Below are 21582 nucleotides of genomic sequence, written 5' to 3'. Positions count from 1 at the left end.
CTTATATGAAGTATTCGGTTCTACGCTTTTACGTATTGTACGATACACATTCCATAGTATAGAAGATGTTAAAATACAACCTTTCGTACTCTGTATTGCATCAAGTAGCATTGTACACGAGATATACAAACGTAACACACCCATTTAGCCTCGTACATATCATTTAAATACGATTGACCGGAATCTTTAACTAGCGCAAAAGTGTCTTACTGGATGACTTGAAAATGGGTTCCGACCCGACACTAGTCGTCAAGTAAATAAAAGTGAAGTATGCAACTCTGGCTGTTTTTCTGTTGTATTCGTTAATATAATTTGCTGCCCTGCAATTACTTCAGCATGCTGGAAGTTCGTAAGTGATACAGTGTATACAACTGCAAAAGTGCTCCATAAGAGGAAGAGTGATGTCTGGAAAAAGTTCGTTACTGTAGTCCACGGCCGGCCGCTGTGGCCGAGTGGTTATAGGCGCTTCAGTCTGGAGCCGCGCTGCTGCTACGGTCGCAGGTTAGAATCCTGCTTCGGTCATGGATGTGTGTGATGTCCTTAAGTTAGTTAGGTTTAAGTAGTTCTAAGTCTAGGGGACTGATGACTTCAGATGTTAAATCCCATAGTGCTTAGAGCCATTTGAACCATTTTGTAGTCCACGCTTGAAACACACAAAGTTCGTCCATTGCAAACAAAGTGTTTGTGTTCTTGTTTTTTCCACATATATACTCCGTCAAACGAAAACTGGACATAGAGAAGGGTCACTGCTATGCTCCTGCGACCAGAAATTGCACTGTTTGTTTATTATTTTGGTTTTAGAAGCTTTCGTTCATGGCCTATTACCGAGTGGTGTGGCTTACCATTCATTTCAATAACTACTTCGAAGAACGCTGTAAATTTATTTTGGTAATTAATATCTGTAACTTTTACTGTTGTCATAGATTTAGAAACGTCTTGTGTCTCTATGTCAATGTAATTGATATGCGTTGTCTGAATAGATATTAAATATTAAAATAAATTTGCAGTGGCCTTACAACTCATACACTGGAACCATCAGGTCCGAAAGGAATTAGAAAAGGCTCTTATAAGTCCATCGGACATTTTGAGCAGACAATCATACAAACAAAAATTACCAAAGGGAAACAACTGCCAGAGGATGAGGTCAGCACGAGACCAGGGACAAAATGGACCAAAGAAACAAAAAGAATCCAAGTGTAAAAACGAGAGCTGCTTGGGAACTCCGAAGATTGAAACACGGTAGTTTCGCATGATCCGGGAGGATCCAGTCACAACAGTCATACCTGCTAGCTCGTGTATTCGCTCTCCTTGCTACGCTGGTAGAGCTCACATGTACTCGAGAAGACTGAAGCGACGAGTTTTCTGCTGAATGGTCAGGGGCGACCAGCGTACGGAGACGGCGAATTCGGAAATGGCGCCATAGGATCGGCTGTCGTGTTTAAAGCGAGTATACGGAGCTTATTTCTCATTTCTACCAGCCATACACCGATATTAAAATGCCAGGGGACGGCCAATTAGGCGCCACGTAAGCGAGTGCACAGAGCGCCCCATCTAACGGTTAAAGGCCAGTCCGTCGAGCTTAAAACTTCTAAAAATAGCACCACTACCCGCGAACAAAAGTCACACTATTATTGCACACAACTCGTGCCGTAAACCGACTGCAACAGCAACAGGTGTAGTCAAAATTAAGTAAGGGGAGATTTCTTTTCCATAACGACGTCTGGAGCTGCAAATACTGTGTATCGTTTCTTTTTCTGGTTACAGTGTGCGAAAGTCCGTCTATCTCAACTTATGCGGAAGGATGTTAGTGACGTTCTTTAACCTGGACCATTGTAAGTTTGTACTGTGGCTTACGGGATGTGGGGCAGTTAATAGTTTATCTTTTGATTTTATTTGCGGTGGTTTTTCTCTTTTATACGTGAGCATCTAAAGTTTTTTTTATATAGGATCCGTTCTTCGAGAGGTTTTTCGTACGATCTAGGAATATATGGGATACATTTTCTGCTTACTTGCCAGGTAGCAGATAAATTGTATAATAACCATTTTCAGTTGACTGTTATGGACACTCTTAGACGTACGTGGTACTCTCTTCACAGTATTACTACAAATTCTGTTGGAGTTTGACAATATGTATATTTATTACATTTTAGTTCTAGTTTTTCAGATGGGCCTGAAGATGAGACTATTGTCTGAAACGCGGTTGTACTTTCCTATTATTAGAAAATAAATCGTTATTACAACTGTAGCGGATGTTATCAATCATCAATGAGATACGAGGGGCATTCAATAATTATGCATTTTTTTCTGAAAGCAGGTGGGTTTTATTCAGGATTCCAATACATCATATTATTCTCCACTCTTCTGGCTATAAAACCCTATTTTTTAACATAATTTGCAGCTCGGGGTAGCCGCGCGGGGTAGCCGCGCGGTCTCAGGCGCCTTGTCACTGGTAGCGCGGCTGCCCCCGTCGGAGGTTCGAGTCCTCCCTCATGCATGAGTGTATGTTGTCCTTAGCTTAAGTTAGTTTAAGTCAGGTTAAGTAAAAGTGTAAGCCTAGGGACCGATGACCTCGGCAGTTTGGTCCCATAGGAACTTACCACAAATTTCCAAAAAAAATTTCAACATAACCTCCCTAAAAAGCAACGGCCTTACGCTAACTTACTGGGACGGCGTTTACGCTCACACGGTTCCACTCTACTGGTAGACGTCGGTTCCAACGTCTTGCTGTATCAATAACCTCCGCATCATTCACGTACTGCATCCCGCGGCGTGTTCCTTTATTGAGCCAAACAATGGTAGTCAGTAGGGGCGAGAAGCGGCTATACGGTGGATGAGGCAGAACAATTCTATGAAGCTCTGTGAGCTCCTCTCGGGTGCACAGACGTGTGTGAGGCCTTGCGTTGTCATGGACAAGGAGAAGTTCATTAGTATTTTTATTGTAACGAAGACGCTGAAGCCGGCCGCGGTGGCCGTGCGGTTAGGGCGCTTCAGTCCGGAACCGCGTGACTGCTACGGTCGCAGGTTCGAATGCTGCCTCGGGCATGGATGTGTGTGATGTCCTTAGGTTAGTTAGGTTTAAATAGTTCTAAGTTCTAGGGTACTGATGACCTCAGATGTTAAGTCCCATAGTGCTCAGAGCCATTTGTACCATTTTTTGAAGACGCTGAAGCATTTTATTCAGTTTCCTGAGGAAAACACAGAACAAATAAATGTAACAGCTGATTGCTTGTCAGCTTTCGAATGTATGTACTATTTCACTAGGGAAACAGACTACAATGAAGGAAACAAATGTTAGAGCACGGTCAGGGCTATTGCAAGAATACGTGGCTCTGAACACAGTTACAAGATTTTCCCAGAAACAGATGCTCACCAGTTTCAATTACGGTGTGTGCCATCCCCATGACGTTATTGTGAAAATTTACGGAACTAGTGCAACGATATTAAAAGAATCGCAATAAAGAAAATATTGATAATAGCCATAAAGGCGATGTGTTGTGATTATTGCAGTGAAATATTGTAAAATGATAGAGAAAAGAACAATGAAAATTAGTATTAATACGAAAACTATGTATTTCAAGGATAATCTGTGAACGAAGATAAAAATGAATAGACAGTCCTCTAAAGAGGAAGAAAGAAAAACTAACTACTCTTCGTTTTGTTCTTGATTGTAGAAGGACATCATTGACGATTCGTGATGAGAATAGTCTGTGTTTGTTATTAATACTGTAAGAAAAAGCATTCTTATGATAACAATAATGAATTCTATAAATGTTTAAATTTGTGTTTTCCTTTCAATAGTGTAGGGAAAGGCATCCCATAATTATTACTGAATAATTTGCAGTTTTCATATACTGAGCTGATTTTGTTTCAAAGACGCCATTACTGGTGAGACGATAATTTTAAGCTTTTTATTACCCCACACGGCTTAAAAACAGGAACTCACTCGCTGATAATTATCTGCTTAAGAGTTTCACTTGAAAGTGAATTAATATGTCATTGCAGAAAGTTTTTGTGTTAGCCCGGACCAGTCAGCACGGATCAGGTCTCCCCTCATTAACAGAACAACGAAGCTGGTCGGATTTTAATGTGTGCGACGTTTAGCTTTGCTACATTTCATGTCTAATACGTTAAACACAAACATGCTAGACTGCTTAAACTCGCAGTTGAAAAGGAATTATCATTGCTCGCACAACAATCAAAGCCTTTCACGTAACCGTCAAGATTTTGGTGCACTTCAACACAGCATTTCAGCTTCGTGTTGCATAGCGGCACTTCGCGTCTGCAAACGACGAAAGGTACGGGAAACATAATATTCTAAAACAAGAGGCCCTCGGAAATCTAAAAGGACTGGGGCCAAGGCGCCCAAGGAAAGTACATTTCTTTTTATTGAAAATAGCAAAACTCCATTAAGGTGGCTTTAATGGTGTTCCACCAGTTTGCAACTTTTCATATCAGAGAACATCATTACGTGTTGGTAGAATTGAGTATTCTGCATTTACAACTGCATTTACAACTGATACTGAGAATAAGTCATCCTAATTATTTCTTGTGCTACTCGAACATTGACGATAACATCATACAGTTCGGATATTAGTACAGGTGGTGCAAAGCCGACATGTAGTAGACCAAAGCACCCTCTTGGCAACGACCATCGATGAGCAATTACGTATGTACAGCGCACTTAGGAGTGATTTGGGCTCACAACTTCCAGTTAATCGTCCAAGCGACAGTTCGTCCCACACCAGGCGAGGCCCACGATAAAGACAGGCCATAGGGCGCACGTCACGGCACGTGACACTGCAGGATTTACGAGTGCCAGCGATTAATTGTTTTAGACGAGTTTAATAATTCTTGATTGCGTGTTTAAATCCATTCAAGTTCTTGACACTTATTTTTTTCGATGAGTACTGACACTTCAAAAGTATTCGACACCTTTTTATTTATTTTTAACACACTGTATACATTAAGTCCGTATAAAATTTGCCTTTACTCATAAAACCGTTCAAAATCGGTCAGAGAGACGAATAGTTGGAAAATGATTTGTATAAAAAAATAACAGTAGCTTCAATGAATCGTTTAGAAAATCCTTGCTGCCGAATCAAAAAATTATGCGTGGACTAGTATAATGATATTAAATCCACATTTGACAAGCTTGTGAAATTTCTCTGATGAAACACCGGAACTTGGGATTGCCTTCCACTCGGACCCACTGTCCTTCGACTCATTCTGTCTGACCACATGATATTTATGTTGGCATAGTGCGTCTACAATGTCATATTCTCCGATTTGTTGACCAACATTTCAGAGTGTGAGTTGAATAGTGTGGCGAGTTGGTGCCCGATTTGGTTCTGGCTTCGATCAGAGACACTTGAGACCATTGCTGTTTATTATGTTTTCCCCAGTCACATGGCAGGAAGTGTGTACTAAACACCGGCGGCGCCTGCACAGACAAATTGTCGACAGCTTTCCATTTAGGGCACCAGTGGATGGAAACACGGCTGGACAGCAACACGCGGCTAGCAGTGTGATTTCCTTGATGCGCAAGGCCAACGAGGTATAAGGGCCCTGCGACAAACCTGTCACACCCCCACATGGCTCCTGTATGAACTCATCCCCTTCCCCCACCTCCTGTTCCTCAAACATCTCCGCATCCTTTACATTGTCCGGAGGCTTGATCCCCCCACCCTCTGGTTTCCTCCTTCCTCTCAACCCCCTGCCCGTTGCCGCGCCTCTATCGCTGTATCCCTCCCTCTCTCCAACTCCACACCCTGCATCTCCTTCATCAGGACAATTTCCAGCACCTCCCCCTCTCGGATGATGAACTTCGCCGTGACATCTACCCTTCCTTCCAACTATAACCTGGCCTTGTTCCCCCGCTCCCCAGGGCCCTCTCTTTGCTCTCCCCTCCTTCTCCCAGAGCGGATTTTCCTCCTTTCCCCCCGAGACCCTGCACCCCCTCCTTGCCTCTTTCCTTTCCACATCCCTCCCTACCTGGCCCTCTTCAGCGCGCCCCCGCCCATCTCCCCCCTCTCTTCTCCTCCCTCCCTTCCTTCTTCCAGTCTCCCTCATCTCCTTGCACCTGGCAGATCCTCCGTTTTGATCATCGTCAGTATGCCACGTCAGTGTTATGTTTAGTGCTGTTTCTCCTGTGCATTGAGAGCTGTGATTTTAATTGTGTGCTGGCCTTGTACTTCGTGTCACTGTCAGTGTTTGTTATGCGCTACGCCATCTGTCGATACTTTTATGCTCCCATCATACTGTGCCTTGTGTTGTTTTAATTGTCCCAGTGTGTGGTTTTTTGTGTGCACTACTATTTTACGGTTTTTATCTCCATATTACAGTCGCCCCTTTTTTTGTCTATTGCCGTCCATGATGTTCCCCCTTTTTTATATCTATGTTCACCATGTTTTCTCCTTTGTATATTTTTAAATGTCTTCTATTGTTTGTTCTATGTCTTTCGGCTGAAGAGCAGCGCCTATGCTGCTGCCAGTACACCCCGATGGCGAATTGAAATACAATAAAGGAAAAAAAAACTTGTCACACTAGTAGGCTTGTCTGCCACACTTCACGAGCGCTCGACTCCATGCAGCGCCTACAGGAAATCAATATTTAATTGAAAAGATATCCACTAAAGGTCTTCATTTTGTCCGGAAACACATACTTTCTGAGATAAGTCCAATAAACATGTGTACCCAAATGCATACTTTGTGCTACAAACGCCGGACGGTGTGGTCGAACGGTTCTAGGCGCTTCAGTCTGGATCCGCGTGACCGCTACAGTCGCAGGTTCGAATCCTGCCTCAGGCATGGATATGTGTGATGTCCTTAGTTTAGTTAGGTTTAAGTAGTTCTAAGTTCTAGGGGACTGATGACCTCAGAAGTTAAGTCCCATAGTGCTCAGAGCCATTTGAACATCTGCTGCAAACACCTGTTTACAGGTGAACAACGTGGCGTCTATTCACGACAGTGCATCCCTCTGCCCTCCGGCGTAAGGAATGACGCACCTTTTGAAGTATACCCGTTTGTCGTTATATCTGCTGGCACGCATTGAAGACGCTGCCCTGTAGTGTCCGCACATCTTTGATTGGCGTGGGGTAGACCAGTTTCTTGCGTGTCTTCAAACCCAAAAGTATAGGGGTTAAGGTCTGGTGAACAAGCAGGCCAAGGTGCGGGGCCACCCCTACCAATCTAGCGGTGCTGAAAGGTACTCGTTTACATCAGATGTTCGCGCACATTGTGACGAAAGCGTGTTGGTGCGCCATTATGCACGTATAACATTGTTATTCATTGTCGTAATGGCATAGACTCCAGCAAGGTAGCCAGTATATTAATGAGAAAGTCCAGATAATGCGCTCCAGTTAACCTTTGTGGTCGCAGTTATGGCCCTATTAATATACAGCTAAGTACGCCTGCCCATACATTGGTTGAGAATTGGTGTTGATGCTCTCTTTCCTGAACTGCTTCGGGCTATATAGCTGCCCATAGACGCTGTTATGGGAATTCACAACACCACTCTTGAGAAACCCCCCTCATCGGCAAATAAAATCTTGGATGTGAACAGTGTATCTGCGGCACACATCTGCAACGGCCATTGACAGAAACGGCGTCTACCATGATGATTCTGAGGCCTTAAGGCCTGAACGTGCTGTAGATGATATGTGTACGGCAACTGTTCATAAAGTATGCCGTAGTTTGTAACTGATTTATGTTTTTTCACATAGTTCAATAATTGTCACCGTGTATACAGGGTGGTCCATTGATAGTGACGGGGCCAAATATCTCACGAAATAAGCGTCAAACGAAAAAACTGCAAAGGACGAAACTTGTCTAGCTTGAAGGGGGAAACCAGATGGCGCTATGGTTGGCCCGCTAGATGGCGCTGCCTTAGGTCAAACGGATATCAACTGCGTTTTTTTAAATAGGAACCCCCATTTTCATTACATATTCGTGTAGTACGTAAAGAAATATGAATGTTTTTGTTGGACCACTTTTTTCGCTTTGTGATAGATGGCGTTGTAATAGTCACAAACGTATAAGTACGTGGTATCACATAACATTCCGTCAGTGCGGACGGTATTTGCTTCGTGATACATTACCCGTGTTAAAATGGACAGTTTACCAAATGCGGAAAAGGTTGATATCGTGTTGATGTACGGCTATTGTGATCAAAATGCCCAACGGGCGTGTGCTATGTATGCTGCTCGGTATCCGGGACGACATCATCCAAGTGTCCGGACCGTTCACCGGATAGTTACGTTATTTAAAGAAACAGGAAGTGTTCAGCCACATGTGAAACGTCAACCACGACCTGCAACAAATGATGATGCCCAAGTAGGTGTTTTGGCTGCTGTCGCGGCTAATCCGCACATCAGTAGCAGACAAATTGCGCGAGAATCGGGAATCTCAAAAACGTCGGTGTTGAGAATGCTACATCTACATCGACTGCACCCATACCATATTTCTATGCACCAGGAATTGCATGGCGACGACTTTGAAAGTCATGTGCAGTTCTGCCACTGGGCACGAGAGAAATTACGGGACGGTAACAGATTTTTTGGACGCGTTCTATTTAGCGACGAAGCGTCATTCACCAACAGTGGTAACAAAAACCGGCATAATATACACTATTGGGCAACGGAAAATCAACGATGGCTGCGACAAGTGGAACATCAGCGACCTTGTCGGGTTAATGTATTGTGCGGCATTATGGGAGGAAGGATAATTGGCTCCCATTTTATCGATGCCAATCTAAATGATGCAATGTATGCTGATTTGCTACGTAATGTTCTACCGATGTTACTACAATATTTTTCACTGCATAACAGTATGACGATGTACTTCCGACATGATGCATGTCCGGCACATAGCTCGCGTGCGGTTGAAGCGGTATTGAATAGCATATTTCGTGACAGGTGGATTGGTCGTCGAAGCACCATACCATGGCCGGCACGTTCACCGGATCTGACGTCCCCATATTTCTTTCTGTGGGGAAAGTTGAAGGATATTTGGTATCGTGATCCATCGACAACGCCTGACAACATGCGTCAGCACATTGTCAGTGCATGTGCGAACATTACGGAAGGCGAACTACTCGCTGTTGAGAGGAATGTCGTCACACGTATTGCCAAATGCATTGAGATTTATGGACATCATTTTGAGCATTTATTGCATTAATGTGGTATTTACAGGTAATCACGCTGTAACAGCATGCGTTCTCAGAAATGATAAGTTCACAAAGGTACATGTATCACATTGGAACAATCGAAATAAAATGTTCAAACGTACCTACGTTCTGTATTTTAATTTATATAAAAAAAAAAAAACTACCCGTTACCAACTGTTCGTTTAAAATTGTGAGGCATATGTTTGTGACTATTACAGCGCCATCTATCACAAAACGAAAAAAGTGGTCCAACAAAAACATTCATATTTCTTTACGTACTACACGAATATGTAATGAAATAGGGGGTTCCTATTTAAAAAAAAACGCAGTTGATATCCGTTTGACCTAGGGCAGCGCCATCAAGCGGGCCAACCATAGCGCCATCTGGTTTCCCCCTTCAAGCTAGACAAGTTTCGTCCTTTGTAGTTTTTTCGTTTGACGCTTATTTCGTGAGATATTTGGCCCGGTCACGATCAAGCCACCGTCAAGTGCATTTCCTTTGCTGTTGCACTCGCAAATGGAAAGAGGGAGGAACGACGGTATATATGCCTCCGTAGGAGCCCTATTTTATCTCATCTTCGTGGTACTTCGTAAGATATTTTTAAAAATATCGGGCGTCCGATATATCGATATTTAGGTAGGAACATCACTACTGGCCTTCAGTGTATCGAAGAAGGTATCGATATATACAAGGAAGAAATGTGAAGATTCCGGCCTATAAAACAATTGAATGCACATTATAAATATATTGCCAGTTTTAGAGTTATATAATTAAGTACTGATTTATTATTAGATATCCTATACATCCTATACCTGCTTATGCCTCTTAGAGCAAGAATTGAAAGGAAAACGATTGGCGTTCACGCTTAGCGACAACCATTTCGCTTATAGCGGTAACTGCATGTAAGTGGCAAAATAAAAATTGTCCGATGGGCCCGTCGTTCGATTGCGTCACATATCGGATTTTTCCGGAAAACTTCATGTCTACTTCCCCTTTTTTTCATTTCTGCAACCGCCAGTGGTTTAGAGTTGCAGTGTCAAAATTGCGTGGCGAAGTTAAACATTGTAGTTTCTGTTAGTAGCGCTGATTACGTTAGCATTTCCACTAACAAGTTTCCGCCCACCTCTAAAGATTTTTGTTCCTCATTTTCAGCAGCAGTGTTTGAGGAGTGCCGATGTGAAGAAATAGACAGTAGCAGCGTCGAACAATGTTTTTTAACGAAAATGGTGTGCTATTTCTTCATATCGGAAATCGTGTTATTCTATTCACACCGCCACCCCCCCCCCCCCCCTTAGTACAATCGTTCTCTGTGTCACCTATACTTGCTTCACATAGTCAAACAGAAAGACTGGACGTGATGGAAGCTCAAAATCTAGTAACACACCTTGTTGTTGTTGTTGTGGTCTTCAGTCCTGAGACTGGTTTGATGCAGCTCTCCATGCTACTCTATCCTGTGCAAGCTTCTTCATCTCCCAGTACCTACTGCAACCTACATCCTTCTGAATCTGCTTGGTGTATTCATCTCTTGGTCTCCCTCTACGATTTTTACCCTCCACGCTGCCCTCCAATGCTAAATTTGTGATCCCTTGATGCCTCAAAACATGTCCTACCAACCGATCCCTTCTTCTAGTCAAGTTTTGCCACAAACTTTTCTCCCCAGTTATGTTCAATACCTCCTCATTAGTTACGTGATCTACCCACCTTATCTTCAGCATTCTTCTGTAGCACCACATTTCAAAAGCTTCTATTCTCTTCTTGTCCAAACTGGTTATCGTCAATGTTTCACTTCCATACATGGCTACACTCCATACAAATACTTTCAGAAACGACTTCCTGACACTTAAATCTATACTCGATGTTAACAAATTTCTCTTCTTCAGAAACGATTTCCTTGCCATTGCCAGTCTACATTTTATATCCTCTCTACTTCGACCATCATCAGTTATTTTGCTCCCTAAATAGCAAAACTCCTTTACTACTTTAAGTGTCTCATTTCCTAATCTAATCCCCTCAGCATCACCCGATTTAATTTGACTACATTCCATTATCCTCGTTTTGCTTTTGTTGATGTTCATCTTATATCATCCTTTCAAGACACTGTCCATTCCGTTCAACTGCTCTTCCAAGTCCTTTGCTGTCTCTGACAGAATTACAATGTCATCGGCGAACCTCAAAGTTTTTACTTCTTCTCCATGAATTTTAATACCTACTCCGAATTTTTTTTTTTTTGTTTCCTTCACTGCTTGCTCAATAACAGATTGAATAACATCGGGGAGAGACTACAACCCTGTCTTACTCCCTTCCCAACCACAGCTTCCCTTTCATGTCCCTCGACTCTTATAACTGCCATCTGGTTTCTGTACAAATTGTAAATAGCCTTTCGCTCCCTGTATTTTACCCCTGTGCCACCTTCAGAATTTGAAAGAGAGTATTCCAGTTAACATTGTCAAAAGCTTTCTCTAAGTCTACAAATCCTAGAAACGTAGGTTTGCCTTTTCTTAATCTTTCTTCTAAGATAAGTCGTAAGGTTAGTATTGCCTCACGTGTTCCAACATTTCTACGGAATCCAAACTGATCTTCCCCGAGGTCCGCTTCTACCAGTTTTTCCATTCGTCTGTAAAGAATTCGCGTTAGTATTTTGCAGCTGTGACTTATTAAACTGATAGTTCGGTAATTTTCACATCTGTCAACACCTGCTTTCTTTGGTATTGGAATTATTATATTCTTCTTGAAGTCTGAGCGTATTTCGCCTGTCTCATACATATTGCTCACCAGATGGTAGAGTTTTGTCATGACTGGCTCTCCCAAGGCCATCAGTAGTTCTAATGGAATGTTGTCTACTCTCGGGGCCTTGTTTCGACTCAGGTCTTTCAGTGCTCTGTCAAACTCTTCACGCAGTATCTTATCTCCCATTTCATCTTCATCTACATCCTCTTCCATTTCCATAATATTGTCCTCAAGTACATCGCCCTTGTATAGGCCCTCTATATACTCCTTCCAACTTTCTGCCTTCCCTTCTTTGCTTAGAACTGGGTTGCCATCTGAGCTCTTGATATTCATACAAGTGGTTCTCTTCTCTCCAAAGGTGTCTTTAATTTTCCTGTAGGCAGTATCTATCTTACCCCTAGTGAGACAAGCCTCTACATCCTTACATTTGTCCTCTAGCCATCCCTGCTTAGCTATTTTGCACTTCCTGTCGATCTCATTTTTGAGACGTTTATATTCCTTTTCGCCTGCTTCATTTACTGCATTTTTATATTTTCTCGTTTCATCAATTAAATTCAATATTTCTTCTGTTACCCAAGGATTTCTATTAGCCCTCGTCTTTTTACCTACTTGATCCTCTGCTGCCTTCACTACTTCATCCCTCAGAGCTACCCATTCTTCTTCTACTGTAATTCTTTCCCCCATTCCTGTCAGTTGTTCCCTTATGCTCTCCCTGAAACTCTCTACAACGTCTGGTTCTTTCAGTTTATCCAGGTCCCATCTCCTTAAATTCCCACCTTTTTGCAGTTTCTTCAGTTTCAATCTGCAGTTCATAAGCAATAGATTGTGGTCAGAATCCACATCTGCCCCTGGAAATATCTTACAATTTAAAACCTGGTTCCTAAATCTCTGTCTTACCATTATATAATCTATCTGATACCTTTTAGTATCTCCAGGATTCTTCCAGGTATACAACCTTCTTTTATGATTCTTGAACCAAGTGTTAGCTATGATTAAGTTATGCTCTGTGCAAAATTCTACAAGGCGGCTTCCTCTTTCATTTCTTCCCCCCAATCCATATTCACCTAATATGTTTCCTTCTCTCCCTTTTCCTACTGACGAATTCCAGTCACCCATGACTATTAAATTTTCGTCTCCCTTCACTACCTGAATAATTTCTTTTATCTCGTCATACATTTCATCAATTTCTTCATCATCTGCAGAGCTAGTTGGCATATAAACTTGTACTACTGTAGTAGGCATGGGCTTTGTGTCTATCTTGGCCACAATAATGCGTTCACTATGCTGTTTGTAGTAGCTAACCCGCACTCCTATTTTTTTATTCATTATTAAACCTACTCCTGCATTACCCCTATTTGATTTTGTATTTATAACCCTGTAATCACCTGACCAAAAGTCTTGTTCCTCCTGCCACCGAACTTCACTAATTCCCACTATATCTAACTTTAACCTATCCATTTCCCTTTGTAAATTTTCTAACCTACCTGCCCGATTAAGGGATCTGACATTCCGTAGAATGCCTGTTTTCTTTCTCCTGATAACGACGTCCTCTTGAGTAGTCCCCGCCCGGAGATCCGAATGGGGGACTATTTTACCTCCGGAATATTTTACCCAAGAGGACGCCATCATCATTTAATCATACAGTAAAGCTGCATGTCCTCGGGAAAAATTACGGCTGTAGTTCCCCCTTGCTTTCAGCCGTTCGCAGTACCAGCACAGCAAGGCCGTTTTGGTTAATGTTACAAGGCCAGATCAGTCAATCATCCAGACTGTTGCCCCTGCAACTACTGAAAAGGCTGCTGCCCCTCTTCAGGAACCACATGTTTGTCTGGCCTGTCAACATATACCCCTCCGTTGTGGTTGCACCTACGGTACGGCCATCTGTATCGCTGAGGCACGCAAGCCTCCCCACCAACGGCCAGGTCCATGGTTCATGGGGGAAGTAACACACCTTTACATAGTGAAAGTAAAATTATGTTCTACTGCAATTTAAAAAGAACAATTTCTAATATTTGGCGACAATTCCGAAAAATTATAATATAAAATAAATGTGTAGTTTCCCGATATTGCTCTTTGGGATTCGATATATCGGAATATCGGTGAAAGTATATAGGTGATATAAATCAATATTTTCTGGAAAAAGTATCGTTATATCGATATTTTATCAACAACCCTAGCCATTACACGAAATGTACTTTGGCGACAGTAGACTCATTCTGTAATTAGCTACAAATGCTGGTTCTCTAAATTTTGTCAAAAGAGTTTCGCGAAAAGATCGTCGTCTTCCTTTCAGGGGTTCCCATATCTGTCTACCAAGCAGCTCCGTAATACTCCCGCGTTGATCGAACTCTGCTGTAACGAATGTAGCAGCCCACCTCTGAACTTTTTCGACGTTTTCCTTGAAGCCGACCTGGAGGGATGCAAAATACCCGAACACTAATCAAGAATGAGTCTCACCAGTATTCTACCCGCGATCTCCTTTACAGATGAACCACGCTTTCCTAAAATTCTCCCAATAAACCGAAGTTGACCATTCCGCCTTTCCGATCACAATCCTTACCTGCTCGTTCCATTTCATAACGCTCTTCAACGTTACGCCTGCGTATTTAATCGACGTAACTGTATGAAAGAGGACATTACTAATGCTATATTTGAACATCATGAGATTGTTTTCCCCACTCATCTGCATTAACTCACCTTTTCCTACCGTTAGAGGAAGCTGCCTTCATTACACCAACTAGAAATTTGGTCTACGTCACATATAACTGACTGACAATTTACACAGTACAACAGGTGTTTAGATACAGGTGTCAAAATTATTAGAATGTAAAACTGAGAGAAAAGTCCAACAATCCGTTGCAGCTATGTTTATTTGAGAGTATTAGAGACATAAAAAACCGGTTTCGCAACTTTTAAGCCGCATCTTGGGGGTGTATATCTGTACAGGTAATTTTATAAACTAATGCTTTGATATTGTGGAAGTGAAGTTACCTAAGCTATCTTAAAATACCGAATGAGTGGACTTACACAAGGAAGAAAATACTACGCATCTAGTTAGAAAAGTAGGTGTGCATCACAGACGACCCAGAATGAACGGGCCTACACGTATTTAATGAATAAAATTTGTAATTTCATACCAAAAGGAGGTTACTTATACACTACTGCACATTAAAATTGCTATACCAAGAAGAAATGCAGATGATAAACGGGTATTCATTGGACAAATATATCATTCTAGAACTGACATGTGATTACATTTTTACGCAATTTGGGTGCATAGATCCTGAGAAATAAGTACTCAGAAAAACCATCTCTGGCCGTAATAATGGCCTTGATACGCCTGGGCATTGAGTCAAACGGAGTTTGGATGGCGTCTACAAGTACAGTTGCCCATGCAGCTTCAACACGATACCACAGTTCATCAAGAGTAGTGACTGGCGTATTGTGACGAGCCAGTTGCTCGGCCACCATTGACCAGACGTTTTCAATTGGTGAGAGATCTGGAGAATGTGCTGGCCAGGGCAGCAGTAGAACATTTTCTGTATCCAGAAAGGCCCGTACAGGACCTGCAACATGCGGTCGTGCATTATCCTCCTGAAATGTAGGGTTTCGCAGGGATCGAAGAAGGGTAGAGCCACGGGTCGTAACACATCTGAAATGTAACGTCCACTGTTCAAAGTGCCGTCAATGCGAACAAGAGGTGACCGAGACGTGTAACCAACGGCACCCCATACCATGACGCCGGGTGATATGCCAGTATGGCGATGACGAATACACGCTTCCAATGTGCGTTCACCGTGATGTCGCCAAACACGGATGTGAACATCATCATGCTGTAAACAGAACCTGGATTCATCCGAAAAAATGAAGTTTTGCCATTCGTGCACCCAGGTTCGTCGTTGAGTACACCATCGCAGACGCTCCTGTCTGTGATGCAGTGACAAGGGTAACCACAGCCATGGTCTCCGTGATAATAGTCCATGCTGCTGCAAACGTCGTCGAACTGTTCGTGCAGATGGTTGTTGACTTGAAAACGTCCCCATCTGTTGACTCAGGGATCGAGACGTGGCTGCACGACCCGTTAGAGCCATGCGGATAAGATGCCTGTCATCTCGACTGCTAGTGATACGATCCAGCACAGCGTTCCGTATTACCCTCCTGAAACCACCGATTCCATATTGTGCTAACAATCATTGGATCTCGACCAACGCGAGCAGCAATGTCGCGATACGATAAATCGCAATCGCGATAGGCTGCAATCCGATCTTTATAAAGTCGGAAACGTGATGGTACGCATTTCTCCTCTTTGCACGAGGCATCACAACAACGGTCCACCAGTCAACGCCGGTCAACTGCTATTTGTGTATGAGAAATCGGTTGGAAACTTTCCTCATGTCAGCACGTTGTAGGTGTCGCCACCGGCGCCAACCTTGTGTGAATGCTCTGAAAAGCTAATCATTTGCATATCACAGCATCTTCTTCCTGTCGGTTAAATTTCGCGTCTGTAGCACGTCATCTTCGTGGTGTAGCAATTGTAATGGCCAGTAGTGTAAATTCTACGTCAAATGGTATAGAGAGTTGTTAAAGAATGCTGCATAGTATCACTTGGCGTGGCTGGGCAAAGTTCTCAGTCCTCCTCAACTGATAAAAACCATAATCATTGACGGATGTCCAGTTTAGAAAACGAAGGCATAGAACTAGGAATCAGATACTGATCCTTGATTAAAGAAACAGTGAAGCGGTAACTAAAGTGTAAAGAGGTGGGGACAGGTCTCACGTAACATGGAACAATTGCCTTAAACGGGACTGGCCTTAGTTAAAATCACTAACTGTCATCATTTTACCGTTTAAAGTATGTTCGTCTCGGCCAGTGTCAAGCAACAGACAGTGCCCCTCGTAAATGCTGTGCGGAAATGTACTCGGTCCAGGAGAGACTGAAGAATAAATTAAAAGTTAGTGGTGAAAATTGATAAATTTGCTGTATAGAAATACACCGAAAAATTATTTTTAAGGTGTTTTGGGGGCCACCAATGATCGAAAGGAAGAAGCTTATGCTGACGGCCAAACTTACTGAAGGCTGAGACGCTTACGTGGGTTTGACACCAGCATAATAATCGTTAGCAGCTGACACCACAAGCTACGAGGCGTCCGGTGTGTTGTCGGAGTGTGTGAGGTGGCTGCCGTCCAGGTACTGAAAGGTTAAGTAAATCGAACTAACGCGGGAAACAACTAACGCGGCGAACACGGAAGGTAGGAGAAGTGCGCTCATAGTGAGCTTCTGGGGAATTGCGGTCTCTACGCGAACTGTTTTACTCAGCTCTCTGTGTTACATAAAAATTGAACATAAAATTTGTGGAAGTGATCTTGAGTCTTCTTACAGGCACTCAACGAGGACACCTTCCCGTACACAATAACTCACTCTGGCTGTCAGATCATTTATTTGTATATAGGCTATGAGTGGTCCTATCACACTTCCCTCGGGCATTCCTGACGATACCCTTGCCTCTGACGAACACTCGTCATCAAGTACATCTACATCTACGTGATTACTCTGCTATTCACAATAAAGTGCCTGGCAGAGGGTTCAATGAACCACCTTCAAGCTTTCTCTCTACCGTTCCACCCTCGAACGGCACGCGGGAAAGAGGAGTACTTAAATTTTTCTGTGCGAGCCCTGATTTCTCTCATTTTATCGTGATGATCATTTCTCCCTATGTAGGTGGATGCCAACAGAATGTTTTCGCAATCGGAGGAGAAAACTGGTGATTGAAATTTCATGAGAAGATCCCGTCGCAACGAAAAACGCCTTTGTTTTAATGATAGCCATTCACGTATCATGTCTGTGACACTATCTCCCCTATTTCGCGATAATTCAAAACGAGCTACCCTTCTTTGTACTTTTCCTGATGCGGATCCCACACCGCACAGCAATACTCTAGAATAGGTTGGACAAGCGTGGTGTAAGCAGTCTCTTTGTAGACCTGTTGCACCTTCTAAGTGTTCTGCCAATAAATCGCTCTTTGGTTTGCTCTACCCACAATATTATCTATGTGATCGTTCCAATTTAGGTTATTTGCAATTGTAATCCCTAAGTATTTAGCTGAATTTACGGCCTTCAGATTTGTGTGACTTATCGCGTAATCGAAATTTAGCTGATTTCTTCTAGTACTCGTGTGAATAACTTCACACTTTTCTTTATTCAGGGTCAATTGCCGCTTTTTGCGTCATACAGATATCTTACCTAAATCATTTTTCAAGTCGTTTTGATCATCTGATGACTTTACAAGACGGTAAATGACAGCATCATCTGCAAACAATCGAAGACGGCTACTCAGATTGTCGCCTATGTCGTTAATATAGCTCAGGAACAATAGAGGGCCTATAACTCCTCCTTGGAGAACGCCGGATATTACTTCTGTTTTACTCGATGTCTTTCCGTCTATTACTACGAACTGTGACCTTCCTGACAGGAAATCACGAATCCAGTAGCACAACTGAGGCGATACTCCGTAGGCAAGTAGTTTGATTAGAAGACGGTTGTGAGGAACGGTGTCGAAAGCCTTCTGGAAATCTAAAAATATGGAGTCAATTTGACATCCCCTGTCGATAGCACTTATTACTTCATGAGTACAAAGAGCTAGTTGTATTTCACAAGAACGATATTTTCTGAATCCGTGTTGACTGTGTCAATAAATCGTTTTCTTCGAGGTACTTCATAATGTTCGAATACAGTATATGTTCCAAAATCCTACTGCAAATCGAAGCTAGTGATATAGGCCTGTATTTCAGCGGATTACTCCTACTTCCCTTTATGGGTATTGGTGCGGCTTGAGCAATTTTCCAGTCTTCAGGTACGGATCTTTCTGTGACCTTGTGGTCGTATATAATTGCTAAATATAGAGCTATTTTATCAGCATACTCTGAGAGGAACCTGACTGGTATGCAATTTGAACCAGAGGCCGTTCCTTTATTAAGTGATTTAAGCTGCTTTGTTACACCGAGGATATCTACTTATATGTTTCTCATTTTGGCAGTTTTTCTTGATCGGAATTCAGGAATATTTACTTCGTCTTCTTTGATGAAGGAGTTTCGGAAAACCGTGTTTAATAACTCTGCTTTAGTGGCACTGTCATCAGTGACTTCACCGTTGTTATCGCGCAGTGAAGGCATTGATTACGTCTTTTCTGAGAAAGCATTCAGTACAATTTCGGACGACGTTTTATGCCTGCGTATGATTTTTCCAGCATGTCGAGGGTAGATTCAAGTCACTACCACCAGTACAACGTACTTGGCTCTGTTACTAAGAAGCCTTCGAGCCATTGACATATCTCGGAACCCATTCCGTATACTCGTACTTTCGTTAGCAGTCTGGAGCACCGTGTCAAACGGTAATTGGAAATCTAGAAGTATGGAATCTGCCTGCTGCCCCTCATCCATGGTTCGCAGGGTAAAACATGAGAAAAGGGCAAGCTGTATTTCGCACGAGTGATGCTTTCTTAATCCGTGCTCATTTGATGACACAAGCTTTCCTGTCTCAACGAAATTCGTTATATTCGAAATGAGAATATGTTCAAGAATTATGCATAAAAACGATGCAAGGATATTGGTCTGAAATTTTGTGGATCCGTTCTAGTACTCTCATATGCAAGAGTCACTTGATCTTTTTTCAAGTTTCTTGGGACTTTGGTCTTGGCGAAACATTCGTAAGCTAAGTAAGAGACCAGTGACTTAGAGTACTCTTTGTAGAACGAAATGGAATTCCGTCCAGCTCTAGAGGCTCATTTGTTTTCGGCTCTCTCCGTTTTTCTCTACGCCAGGGATGGCTATTACTACTTTGGCATGCGTGGATGATTTCTTAAACTCGAAACTGCGGAACTTTAGCTCTCTTCTATTCCCACACCAGACTGGTCAACGAGTGACAGGATAGAAGCCTTCTAGCTGTTTAACGATTTTACATAGGACCAGAATTTTCTCGGGTTCTGGGTAAGATCTGTTGCCAAGGTAGGACCGTGGTAGCTGTACGCTTCGCGCATCGATCTTTTTTACAGGCGTACGAATTTCTGCTAACTTTTGCCTGTCGTCACAAGTGCGTCCGTTTTCGAACCGGTTAGCTTAGAGAAGAATGTGTTAGGTAATAGACTTTCTTCTACGCAAAGGAACCGTTCTGAAACTACTTTTTTTATTCAAGGAACCGACGTGAAAAATAAACTGGGGTGCTTAGATGGAGATTTTAAGCTACATCCTCTCGTGTCCTGACCACTCCAACACTTCGCCTGGTGATGTGTCAGAGACATATAAAATGTGATAACTGTTGTGCAGATTTATTTTTAATTTCATTAATTTATAGAAGAAACTATCGTCGAAGTGTGGAACATGACATCTAAATTTATAGTAGAGGAAGCAGTAGTCTGTAACGCTTGACACCCGCTGCCTGATATGCGTCGGAGCACAGGCAACTTCTGAATATTCCATCTCTACGTCTGCCCCTTAAATTGCACGTGCAAACTTAGTAGAGGACAGGAACGGATAAGCCCATCGCTACAAGTATTACAAGGAGAAGCCGGAAGACTATGCATAATTAAGGACTTGACGTGTTGTTGGTACGGTATTTGTTGATGAACTGAGTACGAAGCTTGTGCTACAGAACTGATAAGCTTATGAAAATTAATGGGAAAGACCAAACTTGGAAATACCGTATTAAATTCTAAAACACAGGTTTGCACATACTCGGATGATGGGACAAATACGATGAAACTCGGAATATCAATGACGTTGTTCTTCGACCGCTATTACACTAGATGTTGTTTTATTCTTTGTCGATGTTTAAGATACAAATTCAACTTTTAACCCTTTAACTGCAAGCGACGTATGTATCCTCTACAGCCGTAGTGCCTTAAGTGCAAACGACATATACATATTTGAAATGAGCTAAGCGTAATATGAGTGCTAATGTCAGATATACACATTTCGATGTTTTCTTAGTAAATGCAGGCTATAAAACGCACGCTATATGTGGATAATTGGTACACAAAACATCTCTCTTCCACTAGTTGCATCAAAGAAGAACCAATGCGGTAGGTATTGTAGGCAAGAAAGGAAAGGTACGCCAAAACTTGAAGCCATACTGCAAAGACGTGACGTAGATTTAGGTCAAGAGACGCAATGATGTGACATGGATTTGGGCCAAGAGACTCTGTGATGGTCTTGAAGCGGCATGACAAACAGACATGTATGTGCTGAAAACATGCCATTCAGCTGCAATGAAATCAGCCTTGAAAATGGATCAGCAAACTAAAATAGAAAAATTTAAAACAATATGTGTGCTGGATCACAATGAATCTACGGGTGCAAAAGACAGGTATGACATAGTTAGCTCAACGGAATAGACTCGCTAAACACTGAATTGCTACAAGAAACACTTTTCTCACTCCTGTGAAATGCGTGAGTTTAATTTACATCTACATAGATACACCGCAAGCCACCATAAGGCGTATGTCATTTCTCCTCCTGTTCCACTCGCAAACAGAGCGAGGGATAAACGACTGCCCGTACTGATCTGTACGAGCCCTAATTTCTCGTGTCTTATCTTCGTGGTCCTTACGGGCGATGTGTGTTGGCGGCAGCAGAATTGTTTCGGCAGTCGACTTCAAATGCCGGTTCTCTAAATTTTCTCAACAGTTTTTCCCGAAAAG

Source organism: Schistocerca nitens, chromosome 1 (assembly GCF_023898315.1).
Source record: "Schistocerca nitens isolate TAMUIC-IGC-003100 chromosome 1, iqSchNite1.1, whole genome shotgun sequence".
NCBI classification, from domain to species: domain Eukaryota; kingdom Metazoa; phylum Arthropoda; class Insecta; order Orthoptera; family Acrididae; genus Schistocerca; species Schistocerca nitens.
Note: the sequence above shows the minus strand (reverse complement) of the source record.